Source organism: Palaemon carinicauda, unplaced genomic scaffold, assembly GCF_036898095.1.
Source record: "Palaemon carinicauda isolate YSFRI2023 unplaced genomic scaffold, ASM3689809v2 scaffold238, whole genome shotgun sequence".
In the NCBI taxonomy this organism is placed as follows: domain Eukaryota; kingdom Metazoa; phylum Arthropoda; class Malacostraca; order Decapoda; family Palaemonidae; genus Palaemon; species Palaemon carinicauda.
In genome coordinates, this window is record NW_027170009.1 from 135,208 (window position 1) to 145,000 (window position 9,793).

The following is a 9,793-nucleotide window of genomic DNA, read 5'->3' on the forward strand; positions in this document are numbered from 1 at the left end:
CTCACCGAGCAACTGCTCCTCTTCAGCATGCTCAGGATGCAATCTAGGGCTTGGCTTATCCTTGGGGCCGATGGAAAAGCCCGAAAATCCTGACTCCGAATCTCCATTCCCAGGTAAACAATGGATTGGGAGGGAACGAGCTGGGACTTTTCTAAGTTGACTAACAGACCCAGTTCCTTGATCAAGTCCAAAGTCCAGTTGAGACTCTCCAGACAGCGACGACTCGTGGAGGCTCTCAACAGCCAGTCGTCTAAATAAAGGGAGGCTCTGATGTCCGATAAGTGGAGGAATTTTGCAATATTCCTCATCAGATGCGTAAACACCATAGGAGCTGTGCTTAGGCCAAAACACAGGGCTTGGAATTGGTACACAACCTTTCCAAAAACGAATCTCAGGAAAGGTTGGGAGTCTGGATGAATAGGAACGTGAAAGTAAGCATCTTTCAGATCCAACGAGACCATCCAGTCCTCCTGCCTGACCGCTGCTAGGACCGACTTCGTCGTCTCCATAGTGAACGTCTGCTTGGTGACATAAGCATTGAGCGCGCTGACGTCCAGCACCGGTCTCCAACCTCCTGTCTTCTTGGCCACCAGAAAGAGACGGTTGTAGAAGCCCGGGGATTGATGGTCCCGGACTATAACCACTGCCTTCTTCTGTAACAGGAGCGACACCTCCTGGTGCAACGCTAGCCTCTTGTCCTTTTCCTTGTAGTTGGGAGAGAGGTTGATGGGAGAAGTGGTCAGAGGGGGTTTGCGGCAGAATGGTATCCTGTAACCCTCCCTCAGCCACCTGACAGACTGGGTGTCTGCACCTCTCTTTTCCCAAGCTTGCCAGAAGATCTTGAGTCTGGCTCCTACTGCTGTCTGGAGAGGAGGAGAGTCAGTGTTTGCCTTTTGAAGTCTTGGAACCTTTCCTAGACTTGCTCCTGGAAGAGTCTGGACGGGAGCTTCCTCGGCTTGGGGCTCTACCACGAAAGGGCGGAATAAACCTCGTAGCAGGAGTATCAGCCACAGGGGTGCGATAAGTCCTGGGGACTGAGGGAGCAACCTTAGTCTTACGAGCTGAAGAGGCCACAAGATCATGAGTGTCCTTTTGAATCAGGGCCGCAGACAAGTCCTTGACAAGCTCTTCGGGAAACAAGAACTTAGAGAGCGGAGCGAAAAGGAGTTGAGACCTTTGACAAGGTGTGATGCTGGAAGAAAGGAAGGTACAAAGTTGCTCCCTTTTCTTAAGAACTCCTGACACAAACATTGAAGCAAGCTCGCCAGATCCATCCCTAATAGCTTTATCCATGCAGGACATTAAAAGCATGGCCGAGTCCTTGTCCGCAGGGGAGGTCTTTTTGCTAAGGGCCCCCAGGCACCAGTCTAGAAAATTGAACATCTCAAAGGCACGAAATACACCCTTTAGGAAGTGGTCTAGATCGGAAAAGGTCCAGCAAACCTTAGAGCGCCTCATTGCTGTTCTACGAGGAGAGTCGACCAAACTTGAGAAGTCAGCCTGGGCAGAGGCAGGTACTCCCAAGCCTGGTTCCTCTCCTGTGGCATACCATACGCCCGCTTTAGAAGTGAGCTTAGTCGGTGGGAACATAAAGGAAGTCTTCCCTAGTTGCTGCTTAGACTGCAACCACTCCCCTAAAATTCTTAAAGCTCTCTTAGAGGACCTTGCAAAGACGAGCTTAGTATATGTTGACTTGACAGGCTGCATGCCCAGCGAAAACTCAGATGGCGGAGAGCGGGGGGTAGCAGAGACAAAATGGTCCGGGTATACCTCTCTGAAAAGAGCCAGGACCTTACGAAAGTCAATAGGTGGAGGAGAAGACTTGGATTCTTCCACGTCTGATGAAGGATCCAGGTGCGCAGCTTCCTCATCAGAAACCTCATCACCAGAGTGTAGCGAAGTGAGAGGTAATGGAACAGTGGTATGCTGAACAGCAGAATCTGAGCAAGCGGGTGCAAAAACGCTTGTGGTTTCATCCTCAAGTCTCTGTTGATGAGTTAAAACCTGAGGTTCAGGCTGCAAAGGCTGGTCAAAAAGAGTAGCGGAAGGTAGGCGCATGGGTTGAGGAGGCTGACTCCTGGCATGAGTGTCTTGACTCAAGAGTTGCACTTGCTGTAAGGGTTGCGGATGCGCAGTAGCAGGTTCCTGAGGAACGAGTTGAGGTTCCTGAGGTGTGAGCTGCGAGAGTTGAGGTAGCGGCTGCGCAGAACGCAGTTCTTGTCTCGCGAGTTGAGGTTCCTGAGGTGCAAGGCTAAGGTGTTGAGGCTCTCGCCTTGAGGAGGGTTGAGGTCGCTGCAGCGAGAGCTGAGGTGTCTGCCTCATGGATGGAAGAGGTTGTCGTACCTCAAGAGAGTGTTGCCTCACTGGTGGAACCGCAAGCGGAAGCGGAGGAAGTAAGGCATAAGCTTCCTGTTCCCATTGCTGAGGTTGCCTTAAGGAAGGCGGAGGTTGCTGCACACCGCTGGAAACTGGCAACTCAGTATGCGGTAAGGTATCCTGAGGAGCCTCAACTTCGTACGCCTGGCAGACAGTACTGCGGTTAGGCAGAGCGATCGCAGGCGGAGGTGTAACCTTCTCAGCCTGACACTCACGCATTAAGACCGCAAACTGTGATTGCATGGACTGCAGTAAAGTCAACTTGGGGTCGACAGACACTAAGGTCTGCTGAGGCAAAGCCTTAACAGAAGATGAGGTCTGTTGCGGCATTACCTTACTCCTTTTAGGAGGAGTGCAGTCACCTGATGATTGCGGAGAGTCAGAGCTAATCCAATGACTGCAACCAGGTAGAGCTCTTGAGGTCTGGACTTTGCGTTTGAGAGGTCTTGAGACCTGAGTCCAGCGTTTCCTCCCTGACATTTCTTCAGCAGACGAGTAAAAGACGGGCTCAATCGTCTGCGGGTGGGAGTGACGGTCTCTGTAAGACACGCCCGCAACCACCGAGGATACTTCTGTGCGCCGATCAAGGCCTGCCGAACCCTTTTGCCCTTCGACTTTGCTTCTCCCCTGGGCTTGGGACCTTGCAAGAGGTCCCGGACTGGGAGGACGACTGGCACGCACAGAAGTACCCTCACGCACCACACTGACACTGACACTAGCACTTGGCACCGCACTGACACTGGCACTTGTCACAGCACTGGCACTATCACCCCCCACTGCACTTTTGACCTTAAGTTCTTTGACTTCTGCCATAAGAGACTTATGATCACTAACCACCGATTCCACTTTGTCACCTAAAGCCTGAATGGCACGCAAAACAACAGACATATCAGGTTGAGTACAAATAGTAGGTTCGGGGGTAGCCACTACAGGGGGAGGAAAAGGTTGGGGATCATGTGGTGAGGAAAAAAGTGAAGAGCGAGAAGAACTCCTCCTAACTCTCTCTCTCTCTAACTTGGTTGAATATTTCAGGAATCGAACAAATTCAAGTTCCGAAAGACCGGCGCATTCCTCACATCGATCTTCTAACTGACAGGGTCTTTCCCTACAGTCAGAACAAGCGGTGTGAGGATCTACCGAGGCCTTCGGAATACGCCTATTACAAGACCTACATCGTCTATGGGGTGGGGCTTGTGAAATGTCAGACATCTTGAATCAAAGAGTTAGCCAAGGGGGATTCCAAATCAAGCAAAAAGATCGTTAACCATTAATCAGAACTATATAAAAGCTATCTAAGCTAATAGAGAAGTTTCCAGTATAGCGACAGCCGAAATCTGAGAGAAATACTTCTCCAAAAGCCGTGAACAATACTCCAAGATTATAAGCGTATCCCAGAACGTCTTGCCGGAAGCACGACAGAGGAAAAATTGAGGAGGTGTCAACAAGAAGTACTGTAGTACCTGGCCACAGGTGGCGCTGGTGAGTACACCCCCTTCTAGTATAGTGATAGCTGGCGTATCCCTCCCGTAGAATTCTGTCGGGCAACGGAGTTGACAGCTACATGATTATCGGGTAAGTTTAATATTGAAAATTATCATTTTACAATTACTTTAGCTTATTTTTATGTGCAATTCAATTTCAGACGCATTCCCCTCGGTATCTGCACGACATCGATGCCTCCAGTAGCAGTACTGTAAAAGGCATTTTCTACAGAGCCTCACATTGAATGGCTAGAACTCGATAGTATTTTTACAAGGTTTTAAATCAATTTGTCTAACCCAGATTAAAAATGACAAGTTTAAAAAAGTAATTTGTATTTTCCTAATTATACAAACCTGAGTTCTTTACTCACAGGAGAAGGATAACATCGAAGCTAGGATACGGCAGTTAAAACTTTTAACCCTTTTACCCCCCAAAAGGACGTACTGGTACGTTTCACAAAACTCATCCCATTACCCCCAATGGACGTACTGGCACGTTTCACAAAACTCATCCCTTTACCCCCAAGGGACGTACTGGCATGTTTCACAAAACTCATCCCTTTACCCCCAAGGGACGTACTGGCACGTTTCACAAAACTCATCCCTTTACCCCCAAGGGACGTACTGGCACGTTTCACAAAACTCATCCCTTTACCCCCAAGGGACGTACTGGCACGTTTCACAAAACTCATCCCTTTACCCCCAAGGGACGTACTGGCACGTTTCAATAAACTTATCCCTTTACCCCCAAAGGACGTACTGGCACGTTTCAATAAACTCATCCCTTTACCCCCAAAGGACGTACTGGCACGTTTCAATAAACTCATCCCTTTACCCCCAAAGGACGTACTGGCACGTTTCAATAAACTCATCCCTTTACCCCCAAAGGACGTACTGGTACGTTTCACAAAACTCATCCCTTTACCCCCAAGGGACGTACTGGCACGTTTCACAAAACTCATCCCTTTACCCCCAAGGGACGTACTGGCACGTTTCAATAAACTTATCCCTTTACCCCCAAAGGACGTACTGGCACGTTTCAATAAACTCATCCCTTTACCCCCAAAGGACGTACTGGCACGTTTCAATAAACTCATCCCTTTACCCCCAAAGGACGTACTGGCACGTTTCAATAAACTCATCCCTTTACCCCCAAAGGACGTACTGGTACGTTTCACAAAACTCATCCCTTTACCCCCAAGGGACGTACTGGCACGTTTCACAAAACTCATCCCTTTACCCCCAAGGGACGTACTGGCACGTTTCAATAAACTTATCCCTTTACCCCCAAAGGACGTACTGGCACGTTTCAATAAACTCATCCCTTTACCCCCAAAGGACGTACTGGCACGTTTCAATAAACTCATCCCTTTACCCCCAAAGGACGTACTGGCACGTTTCAATAAACTCATCCCTTTACCCCCAAAGGACGTACTGGTACGTTTCACAAAACTCATCCCTTTACCCCCAAAAGGACGTACTGGTACGTTTCACAAAACTCATCCCTTTACCCCCAAAGGACGTACTGGCACGTTTCACAAAACTCATCCCTTTACCCCCATGGACGTACCGGTACATTCTTGCAAAAAAATGCTATTTAAAATTTTTTTTTTTGCATATTTTTGATAATTTTTTGAGAAACTTCAGGCATTTTCCAAGAGAATGAGACCAACCTGACCTCTTTATGACGAAAATTAAGACTGTTAGAGCAATCTAAAAAAAAAATATACTGCAAAATGTGCTTGAAAAATAAAAATAACGCCAGGGGGTTAAGGGTTGGAAAGTTCTAAATAGCCTGGGGGTAAAAGGGTTAACGAGGTGTAAACATCCAGCAGGTAGTTACCCTGAAAGGTTGTTTCCCCTTTAGCAAACTGTAACCTCAATTAGATTGCAGCCGGCAGAAGAGGCGGGGGGCTTTCCCACCACTACCCAGTATCGACCGCCTACTGCTAACATCTATTTGTATGTTTTTAACATGAGTCTTTTTATAGTTTATTTATGACATATTTGTTTTTGATGTTAATAGTTTATATATGACATGTCTGTTTTGACGTTGTTACTTTTTTTAGAATGATTTATTGTTAATTTGTTCTCTTCATTTATTTATTTCCTTATTTCCTTTCCTCACTGGGCTATTTTTCCCTGTTGGAGCCCCTGGGCTTATAGTATCTTGCTTTTCCAACTAGGGTTGTAGCTTGGATAGTAATAATAATAATAACTGCCAAGTTCATTATTAAAGAACAAAGGTTGGTGATTGCGTTGGAAAAACTATGGGTTTCCACCATTCCTCTTTATCAAAATCATTCAAATCACCTTAAAATACATCATTTAATAGTCTTGTTTTCTCCATAAGTCATTGTATTATTGTATAATTTTACTATAAATTGTCTTCGATGCAGAGGCACACGTATACAGAAGTTCCAAACTTGCAAATATTTGGTGAAACAAACAAAAATCTAACTGAAATTAACAAAGATAAAATAGAGAAATACCGTAATAAAAAAATATTATATCCTTTAATAGGATAAAAAAGAAAAAACATTTATAATAACCTCATATCTATTTCATATGAAACCTACTTACACTGCCGTATTCTAAGTTAGACAATGATACATACGGGTGGCCGCTATCGTACATACACCCCTTGGCCAAAATGTAACGAAAATCGACTTAAAAACAGCTTCTTGGAACCAATTAAGTTCAAGGGGTGTATGTACAATAGCAGTCACCTGTATTATTATACCTAACTTAGAATACGGCAGTGTAATGGGGGTGGCAGGGGGTCGTTAAACCCCTCACCCCTTAGGTAAGTAGGTAAGGACACGGCATGTAGGTTAAGTTAGAGGGGGAAAGTTTAGGTAAGTTTATGTCCCTTTATAATGAACGTGCGAGGAACTGGCCGCTGATGTACAAAGGCTCCAAGTTCAAGCTTTGGACTATCTGTATATTGCAATCTCGCTTTCAAACACGGTCTAATCCACAATATCTTTGCTTGTTTAGGTATCGCGCTTCTGTATCCCACTTACCTAACCTAACCTAGAACGCACGTACTTTCTGAAAGTGATTCGCGGAGTCTCCGTAAAGCGTGAAAAGCATTATCACAAATGAAAAACTTACAGGACCAAAATTTCATGTTACTTCCAATAAAAGCTAGTTATAAATACTAAGGTACAGCTTAATTCCTAGGTCCTAGTTAATATTAATTTTCAATAGCAAATATCTTAACACCGAACTAGCTTTGGGTAGCCTAGGCTAGTCTTGGCCTTCACCTAATTAAAGCTATTAAATCGAATTATACTGTATATCTACAAGTAATTGTTCATAAAACATGTATAATATATTCATTACTTATAAATATCTATATTTAATTAAAAAAAAGTCTTAGTTCAATTTAAAAACACGTATTTTACGACGCACCTCCAATACCATGCGAGAAATCGTGTTTAAATATCGGTTAATATCTGAAAATATAATAAAGCTTTCAAGCTTTTAATTAAAATAATGGCACCTATAACATTAAATAAAGCTTTAACTTCATTTATATTACCTTGAAATACTTACAGAATGAAGTTAAATGAAGATATATATGATAGAATTCCTTGACGGGAAGACATGTTGCCACTGAGTAAAGCCACTGGATTATCGTACATGAGCCTTAAAATTCTCGTTTTTCAAAAAAAAAATTATCGTACACACTTTCATCATAATTATTGAGGAGTTACATGATTGAATTATTTCCAAATATTTCATTATAAATGTTTAATTAAACACATAAGCCTACCTGACACTTGCGCGCATTTTTGCCACGCACTGGCACGCATTGATGCGTGACACTTTGTGGCACGCATTGGGGTTTTTCCCGCACTGTTCACGACCAGTTCACTCCAGTTCGCGTATCGTTCACGACAAGTTCACGCGACGTTCACGCCATGGCACGAATTGGCACGCCTAGTTCACGAGAAGTTCACGACACGTTCACGCGAGTTCGCGCATCATTCCGCATCGTTCACGCATCGTTCACGCCAGTTCACGAATTGGCCACTCCATATAAAAACGGGGCTTCTCCAACCCGAGGACATTCTTGGATTGGCTTCGGAAGTGACAACAATGCTTTCTGTCAGAGACACCATTGCATTGAGGAGAAGAAACGTATCTTTTTTGTTTTTATTTTTTGTTGCCCTTTATTTTTGTTTCAATAAGAAAGCATTTGATTTACATACAAATAGCAGACATAAAATATGTACAAGTATTAAGAAAGCCTTTTTTTTTTAAATTAAAAGCAGCAAACATGAAAAGTTTTTAGGCTGTTGATTTTAAGGTAATAGAGAAAAAAGTGTGTTGAAATAAGAAATCGTTTTATTTTTACATTGAAACAGCAAACAGAAAAAAATTGTTTTGCTCTTCATTTTAAGGTAATGAAGAAGAATAAGTATGTTGATGAAATAAAACATCATTTTATTTTTACATTCAAACAGCAAACTTAAACATTTCTTGGGTTTATTTTTCAGTTCATTTTCATTTAAAACAAAAATTTTGGCTCTAGATTGGTAATAGAGGAAAATAAGTGTGTGTGCATGAAATAAGACATCATTTTATTTTTACATTCAAACAGCAAATATAAACAATTATTAGGTTTATATTTTTCTTTCCTTTTCATTATTTTTTTCGTTTCCTTTTTGTCTCTTCATTATAAAGTTATAGAAATATTTTGAAATAAGATATCATTTTTTTTCACATTAAAACAGCAAATATAAAAATTTATTAGGTTTATTTTTCTTTCCTTTTCATTATTTTTTTCGTTTCCTTTTTGTTTCTCTTCATTATAAAGTTATAGAAATAGTTTGAAATAAGATATCATTTTTTTTTCACATTAAAACAGCAAATATAAAAATGTATTAGTTTTATTTATCTTTCCTTTTCATTATTTTTTTAGTTTCCTTTTTGTTTCTCTTCATTATAAAGTTACAGAAATAGTTTGAAATAAGATATCATTTTTTTTCACATTAAAACAGCAAATATAAAAATTTATTAGGTTTATTTTTCTTTCCTTTTCATTAATTTTTTCGTTTCCTTTTTGTTTCCTCTTCATTATAAAGTTATAGAAATAGTTTGAAATAAGATATAATTTTTTTTCACATTAAAACAGCAAATATAAAAATTTATTAGGTTTATTTATCTTTCCTTTTCATTAATTTTTTCGTTTCCTTTTTGTTTCTCTTCATTATAAAGTTCACGCCTCTTCCCGCATCGTTCACTCCAGTTCACGCCAGTTCCCGCACTGTTCACTCCAGTTCACTCCAGTTCGCGCATCGTTCACGACTATTTTGTGCGGGCCAATGCGTGCCAGAAACTTTAAACATTTCAAAGTTCTGGGCACGCATGGCACGCACTGGCACGCCAGTTCCAGCACTGTTCACGACATTTTCACGACTCGTTCACGCGAGTTCGCGCATCAATGCGTGCCAGTGCGTGCCACGAATGCGTGCACGTGTCAGGTACCCTATACACACACATGTATATACCTAAGGTATGTATCGTACATCATACCGGATCTAAAATAAACGTACATGTAGGATAATTATCGTACACATGGCACCCCTACGGTCTTGTTCTTGTTCTTGTTGTTGGGCGGAGGGATTTGCCTTTCCATCGGCACCTCCTTGGGTTTCTTCTTTATTCTAATTCTTTTATTTTCTTCTCTCTTTTTTTCCACATTTGATAGATATATTCTTTTCTTTTCTCTATTCCTTCTTTCTTGAACAGCACGTTTCCTATTATCATCTTTTCTTCTTCATACGGCTGTTGCAATTCCACTATTTTTCTTCTTTCGTCGCTGAGGTCTGGACACTCAAGAATAAAGTGGGCGAGGTCTTCATTAACTGCCCCACATAGTTTACATTCTACCCTACCTCCTGTTTCATGTCTTTTCCTATCGT